Below are 8,891 nucleotides of genomic sequence, written 5' to 3' on the forward strand. Positions count from 1 at the left end.
GATGTGAGAACTGATGGAATGTGGGAGCATGAATCCGGATGCGAAACAGTGTGTTGTGCAGGATATTGTGAAACGGGTTATCCTTTAAGGCTTAGTTTCAGATAGTGCGATGTGTGTTTTATAGGCACGAAGGAAACAAACATCTAGAGACTGAATTCGTCCAGTGGTTCCGGGTGGTTTGAATTGCACTGTCAAACACTTTTCAGAAGGGATAGTGTGCTCTAAGGCAATATGATTTTTGTACGCGCACTAAGAATCAAGCAAGTTATTTTGATCAGATATTGGCCAAATATAGTGCTCATACCATAGTTATACTTCTCTTGCTTCCGTTTTCCCACTCTCGCTTGCTGTGGAACAGATATTCCCCGCTGCCCTTGCAAGATCACGCACACGAGAAAGAATCGTAGGGGACAGAGCAGATTCAACTTCCCGCGGCACAATAAATAACCTCCAGCCAATTTATCATCGCCGGCCGTTGTGGCCGAGTGGTTCTAGGCGCTTCAGTCTGGAAACGCGCGACTGCTACGGCCGCATGTTCGAATCCTGCCTCGGGCATGGATGTGTGTGATGTTCTTAGGTTAGATAGGTTTACGTAGTTCTAAGTTCTAGGGAACTGATGACCTCAGAAGTTAAGTCCCATAGTGCTCAGAGCCATATGAACCATTGAACCAATTTATCATCCAGATTAACATTCGGCATAATTGTACACGAATGCGTCAAGGCATTGATGTTAGTTGATCTTGATACAACTCTCTTGATAGCTCTGATTTCCAGGGTTCCTTTCACATGCAATTCCGGTTCAAATCCCCTGCTGAAAACAAATTCCTTATTGAACGAGGGGATACGTTTGTTTATCTCATCTAATAATTTTTGGGCCGACTCCGCTGTTTTCTGTGCATCGTCAAGTTGACGCTTTCTTTGAAATTTCGGTATGTTACGTCTTCCAATTCTGTAGCACTGTCTAATGTTGTGCAGCTATCCACTTCTTCCCTGGAAATCATTGTAATCTATTTCGCGCGCAATTTAGTGTGCATAATGTAATCAGACACTATTATGCCCATCCTGTAATTTGTGTCGAGCATTCTTGAAAAGCGTAGAAACCAATTTTTGTAACAAGTGTGCCTTGTCCTCCCTTGAACATCCACAATTTTTCTTAAGCGCTACACAGTCAGATTGCTGCGAACTTATTCTAAGTCTGTTCATTTCACTATGTCACACATGATCTTCCATAAACGTAATTATATTTAGTACCTTCTCCTTGGACAATGACTGTTCTTTACTACGTTTCACTGGAGACCGGATTTGTGGCTCCGTGTCCGACAATGACGATTAACTACATGGCTCGACACCTGTTTCAGTATCACTTTCACTTGTTAAACACGTATCGTTATCATTTAACTGGCCATTTACATTGTCGCATAGTCAGGCGTATACGACACCACACATTCCACTGACTCATCTTGCAGAAACGTTAGTATTTCATCTGCCATTTCTTTCTCACTCTGCGATATTCTTTGGGTTCCGTTCTGAAGAAATGTCAATAATGGCAACTGCTGTTGTAAATATAATGAAGTGTTTGCTTTGTCTATAGTTTCCATTGATCTGATTTGTATCAACACCACTAGATCACTAGCATTGTAGCACTTTTGAGTTACTCTGCGACTAAACAGTTCAACTGCGCTCGATAGCCTCATGCTGTGTTCACCATAGGATACCTGATACCTTCAGTCTCCCCCCGTTGCGTTGCCATTAGCAGTCAATATTGTGCCTGCATGGTAGATAATACGTGGGGCGTCAAACACAAACACCGTAAACATCATTGCCCTTTTGATATCTCGTACACAAGGGGTTCCTTGTAAGACGGAAGTTGTAAGATAACCCTGTTTGCGAGGAGGTTATACATTCGCCTTACTGCTGATGATAAATATACAGTGAAATAATTTTCAGACAAGAAACATAAAAATATGTGTTTCTCAGGGTAGTATACAGGATTCTTTTTAAGACATGGAGAAAAAATTCTCCTTGCCTATGGCAGCAACATCATAGTCACTAATAAAACATCGGAACTCTTATTAGAGGAAGCAAATGAAACACTCAGAGATGCTTACTGTTGGGTAGTATTTAATAAATTGACGTTGAACATAAAGGAAATGAACAATATATACTTCAGCATAAAGGGGGAGGGGGAAGCAACTCTGTCGGTTTAAGTATAAGGAATAGGTGATAGACTGCGAAGCAAACACCGAGTTTTAGGGTTGTCATCTAACGTAGTATGAACATACAGAGGCACTGGCAAATTGGATGTCATCAGTATGTTGTGCCCTTAGGGTGTTAGTATAAATTTGTAACAGGCAATGTCTTGCGGTGACGTACTATGTCTTCATACACTCAGTTCTCACCTATGGGATTCTTCTCTCGGGATCGAAGGCACAGGACATAGACACAGTTCTTAAACTGCAGAAAAGGATCATAAAATAATAACTGGAGGTAGTGGTCGGGCTCGTTGTAAAGAGCTATTTTAAAAAATTGGGAATCCTTCTCATACAGTGATTAATTTTTATTATAATAACTTTGACTTATGATAGTCCCATTACCGTCGTTAATTCGTCGTTTAGCATGCATATCTGCTGGTATGTCGCGCAAAATTTTGCCCGTTGTTAGAATTTGTGGTATCTGCCCCATCACAGTTTCTGAATACAACCCACTTCAGTACCAGGTAAAAGTTATGTAAATAAAACGAATACTTTATAAACTCAGACGCTGACGGGAAACTTTGCAACGAACTAGAATACAGGAAAGATCAGAAGTAAACTGTTCCATCAAATAACATGACTCGCTCTTGTCTTTCGTAATATCAACTTCTTAAAAGACGAACAAGTCTGTCCCCTCGAAGATAAAACCGTATGTTTACGTACAATCTAAAATCGCAACTGCAGACCTTGATTTTGATTAGTGTCAATACCAACTGCAACATAAATTAAACATGATGAAAAAATAATATCCAGTATCACATAAAAGTAACCTTTGAATGGAACGCGCTACAGGAAATAAGATTTGTGCCCATATATCTCATTCCACAAGTAAAATATACATTGGAGCTCTTAAATGTGCTACTTATGTTATTTTTATTTGGAAATGACAGAATCAGATGTCATCATCATGAATGGATTTTTCCTGGAAAGGATTGGCCCTAGGATGGTGTAACTCTCAAAATTAGCCGACGCAACGGAAAAGGCAGTTAACTGCGTGGAGATGATTTCCGCACAGGACGCAGGAAAGTGAAGAGAAATAGCAGCGTAATTACATTTCTCGTTCGCACCATTTACGCTGTTGTATCGAAATTCTTAACGTCTTGGGCTTATTAAGTCTCAGCTTCCGGCCTGTTATCTGATGAAGGAAATGGGAGGGAAAAGATCAGGTCCATATAATGCTATTCATCTGATGCCTTCAGCAGAATATTTTACAGATAATTTTTAAGAACTTGTTAGTAACCGAGGCAATGAAAGGAATTTCTGGCATACATTAATGTGGAAACGAATTAATCTTTTTTCCGATGTCTCTCTGTTAGTGCCTAAACAACGAAACACATATTTCTCGGTTAAAACAAGAAGTCAAGATACAGCAATGAAGTAGTGTAACGAGGAAGTTTTGGTGCTGCACAATGAGTATTTTTAGTTATGTCAGGTACGAAAAAAATATTTTAAGAAAAATTTTGGCATCAGTAAAAACTGAAAAGCGTGAGTAATGTTCTTTGGCGATATAGCGAGAAGGAAGAATACAGGACTAACTGGACGAATTTTGTCAAGAGGCAACCAGTGGATCCAAGGAATAAAGAAAGACATGACATAAATGTGCACAACCGAAGATGTGTGGAAGCAATGTTATGCAAAATTTGATGCATAATTGCAACTACTTTCAAGTTAAACAAAAGAAGAACATGCTACTAGAGACAAGAAAGGGAACAAAGAAACAAAGCAGAATTATTGCAGAGTGAGAAACAGAGTGGAAGACAAGCTGAAATCAGTGGGGTATGTTAGGTAGTAATAGACAACCCAAATTGAAAGAATATGTGAAACTGCACGCAGTGTACTAGGAATATTTATGGCTGAGTGGAACCGTATTTGTAGCCCACTGGTATTACAGTCAAGACCGATAATGATTTTTAAGCACATAAGTTATATATGAAATCTCCTGAATGACGCAACATACGACTAGAGCGGCCGATTAGGTAATTAGACCTTTGGATCACGGATACTTGCTCAGCTTGCACAATAACCGATAGATTGAAGTGTAAATCATGAACTACGTCTGTGTTCATCCATAGGGAAATAGCGATGTAATCGCACTGTACAGAAAAGACAGATAAGAAGGATTTATCAAGGCACCAGTTTCGCCATCTCAATAATGCCATCTACGGGCGCCATATGCATTTCATGTATAGACAGTCAGCTGTTTGGCGATTTTCCTTGGCAAATATTTGGTCAGGTGCTGTGTCGCATACACATTGGATCGACGGAGATGAGAAGGCTGTTTTAGAATGAATGTGGGGTCTTTCTAGAGCCAACAAGAAATAGAAACAACCTCAAAACAACCATTGCATTGCGGTTCTGTGTCACATCACCATTTGAACTACGTGTGATGTAATGTGATAACTTTTATTTTCATGAAGTAAGTATACCGTTGAGTTTTTGGGTGGTGGTATTCAAGTAAGGGAATGTTCGGCTTCATCTGCGTCGAAAAAATTTTCAAAACGATCGTCCGAATGTACAAGGGTGCTCATGTCGGTCGCGTAATTTTTTTGAAACTTTGGATTATAAAAGTCTACACGTTGGTCACATTCTCATCACGACCTAATTTACATTTTAATGCTTGTTGAAAGACTATAATATTAGTCCAGATCCCTTGTACTCAACACAATCACTGAAATAAATTATCAGATCTACCTTCTTTTTGCCATTCTTATTTTGGTCAAAATAAGAGTATTTCACTAATTTTTTGGGAAGTGACTAAGTTAATGCAAACGTTTATTCACTGAATTTCTGTATGTGCTCGATGACCCAGCTGACACTTACATACGAAACACGGTATTGATTATGAGTGAATATGAGGTTTTTGCGGTCTGCAATGAGATGATAATATTTTGCCGTATTCAATACGCAAGTTGTGTAAGGAGATATTGTTTCCGAGCTGAAGTGATTTATTCTGCGAGGGAAGAAACCGAACCATTTCCTGGAAGGACAGGAGCACCCTTGTCCCTAGAAAAGATGGAAGTCATTTATGATTTTAAGTAGTCATCACTGTTGTGTTTCTCATTTGCCTGTGTCAAAAACTTTCTGTTGATGTGGAAATATTTAAACTACTGCAAGTAACTGTTCAAAAAGTATAATTTTCCACCTTCAGTGGCCTGGGAAACCACTACTGTCTCTTAAAGCGGATGTGGCAGGTTGCAGCCCCGCGTCAGGAAACCGCGTTCGCCTTAAAGGTGCCTTTTCTGCATGTCTCTCCTCTCCATTTAATGAAACGGTAACAGGAACGATCACATATCTGCATTCTAGTACGGAATGTGTCTAAAATCGAGTAGCCAGTCACAATGTTTAAAGATTATTGATCTTATAATATTAATTCACTTACAACGCGTCTCGAGCTGGTAGTGCTCATCATCACACATTAAGGCATACATATCATTACGTTACTAATACTGCGTTATTGCTAGTTCGTTGAGTTGTCCGGATCTTCGCTAGATCCAGATCACATGCCTCAGAACACAGAAACTAAAAAAGATATGTATATGTCTTTCCATAAAGTCTGTATTTACGAGAGAAAGTTATAAAGCTTTAATTGAAGCTGAAAGTACGGAGACCTAAGCAGTATTATCAGCGATCTTAGTTAATCGAATATTTAACCCTCCACTTTTGGTTGGGCCAGTTTGTACACTGCTTATTCCTTTTGTTCCTCCTCACATCTGTGCGGCGTCTATAGTGATTGTTCCTTTAGCTAACACATATTTCATGCTTGGTATCACATACAGGATGTCATATATGTTACCATTATGTTCATTTTTACATCGTTTAATAAGGAGGCCAAGGTCTATTACCTTTACTAGTGTACTTGGTGGTAAAATCCTCTTTATATGCTGACTCTTAAAAATCTGAGGTAAATAGCTCCGTAATACTGATATGATCACAAAGAAACTGTCGTAATACTTTTTCATGCAACTTTTGATTGGCATTTAAGGGTTTAGTAACGCGCTTGTGTGTTTCACACTGCTTTAAATTTTTCTTTAATCGTAACTTAGTTTATCAACTGATATTTTGCGGTTATCGATTAATGAATTCATCCGAATTCATTAATGCATTGTGTGATAAAACTGTTTGATGGATGTCCGTTGAGGTGCAGCTCCGTTTAAAAAAAAATCTCTAGCGTTACAAAAAGCATAAAATAGGAGATACGCTGCGTGCTGCGACGCTCCTTTTCTGTAACGTGTCATTCTGACCTGACCCTGGAATCGGGTAGCAGCTATGCAGATAGAAGAAGGAATAAAAACAGACATTTACAGAGTAATACGCAAGCAGCTGGCAATGGATTAATACACTACTGGCCATTAAAACTGCTACACCAAGAAGAAATGCAGATGATGAACGGGTATTCATTGGACAAATATATTATACTAGAACTGACGTGTGATTACATTTTCACGCAATTTGGGTGCATAGATCCTGAGATATCAGTACCCAGAACAACCACCTCTGGCCGTAGTAACGGCCTTGATACGCCTGGGCATTGAGTCAAACAGAGTTTGGATGGCGTGTACAGGTACAGCTGCCCATGCAGCTTCAACAAGATACCACAGTTCATCAAGTGTAGTGACTGGCGTATTGTGACAAGCCAGTTGCTCGGCCACCATTGACCAGACTTTAACAAATGGTGAGAGATCTGGAGAACGTGCTGGCCAGGGCAGCAGTCGAACATTTTCTGTATCCAGAAAGGCCCGTACAGGACCCGCAACATGCAGTCGTGCATTATCCAGCTGAAGTGTAGGGTTTCGCAGGGATCGAATGAAGGGTAGAGCTACGGGTCGTAACACATCTGAAATGTAACGTCCACTGTTCAAAGTGCCGTCAGTGCGAACAAGAGGTGACCGAGACGTGTAACCAATGACTCCCCATACCATCACGCCGGGTGATACGCCAGTATGGCGATGACGAATACAAGCTTCCAATGTGCGTTCACCGCGATGTCGTCAAACACGGATGCGACCATCATGATGCTGTAAACAGAACGCGGATTCATCGGAAAAAATGAAGTTTTGCCATTTGTGCACGCAGGTTCGTCGTTGAGTACACCATCGAAGGCGCTCCTGTCTGTGTTGCAGCGTCAAGGGTAACCGCAGCCATGGTCTCCGAGCTGATAGTCTATGCTGCTGCAAACGTCGTCGAACTGTTCGTGCAGGTGGTTGTTGTCTTGCAAATGTCCACGTCTGTTGACTCAGGGATCGCGACGTGGCTGCACGATCCGTTACAGCCATGCGGAAAAGATGCCTGTCATCTCGACTGCTAGTGATTTGAGGCCGTTGGGATCCAGCACGACGTTCCGTATTACCCTCCTGAACCCACCGATTCCATATTCTGCTAAGAGTCATTGGATCTCGACCAACGTGAACAGCTATGTCGCGAAACGATAAACCGCAATCGCGATAGCTACAATCCGACCTTTATCAAAGTCGAAAACGTGATGGTATGCATTTCTCCTCCTTACACGAGGCATCACAACAACGTTTCACCAGGCAACGCCGGTCAACTGCTGTTTGTGTACGACAAATCGGTAGGAAACTTTCCTCATGCAGCACATTGTAGGTGTCGCCACCGGCGCCAACCTTGTGTGAACGCTCTGAAAAGCTAATCATTTGCATATCACAGCATCTTCTTCCTGTCGGTTAAATTTCGCGTCTGTAGCACGTCATCTTCGTGGTGTAGCAATTTTAGTGGCCAATAGTGTAGTTGAAAGAGTTAATTTGTGTCACTGACGTCTTAGGCACAATGTGGGCCACTACAGATTGCGTGTCTGGTTCCTACTTCAGAGTACTGGCTGAGGATTATCAGGGTTCAGCGCTCACGCGAACCATATTGTTAGAGGCAGTAACAAGGCTGTTCACCAGAATTCTAACATAATCTACTGTGAAAAGATAGTGCCCTGCTATAAAGGTAACGCAAGGGCCCTTACGGGGAACGAATCGTGAAAACCATACTTTGCAGCCGAAAGAAAAGTGTGTTCATATCAGTCTCTATGTGACGACGACGTGAATTGTAGTGTGAATTTTAACTTATGTAATGAATACAAGCCGGATGATTGTGTTTAAACTTCTGCACACGTCCGTGAAAAATTATATAATTTAAAGTCCTTGAGGATTCAAACGGACAAACAGTTTGATCGTACGTCTGATGTTAACGGGTCGCATTGAATAGCTCATTAGTCGTGAAAAGTGTGCGAACTAACGCCACTTATGGTCCAAGAATCGTAATACGAGCATACGTTTAACCTATCATAAGAACATTATTCTCTAATCAGTTACCGTACTGAATACTTCGATTTTGTCACATTGAAACATTATATCATTAGCTCCGATTGTCCCCTGATCACCTTTGGGCGTATTTAGCGATGTAGGTTGACGAACAACGGAGTTTCGTTTGAGGAAGATCGGACTGTAACTCCCGTGTACCTATGGGGTTTCATATTCTGCATGGTTCCCCAACTAATTTTAAACCAATCATGATATGGTAAATTCTAGGACACTACTGCCGATTTCCGACGCCGCCACTATCCAACTGAGCTCGTGAACGGTCTCTAATGATGATTATGTCGATGGAACGTTGCTCTCTAACCATATTCGGTTT

Source organism: Schistocerca piceifrons, chromosome 2, assembly GCF_021461385.2.
Source record: "Schistocerca piceifrons isolate TAMUIC-IGC-003096 chromosome 2, iqSchPice1.1, whole genome shotgun sequence".
In the NCBI taxonomy this organism is placed as follows: Eukaryota; Metazoa; Arthropoda; class Insecta; order Orthoptera; family Acrididae; genus Schistocerca; species Schistocerca piceifrons.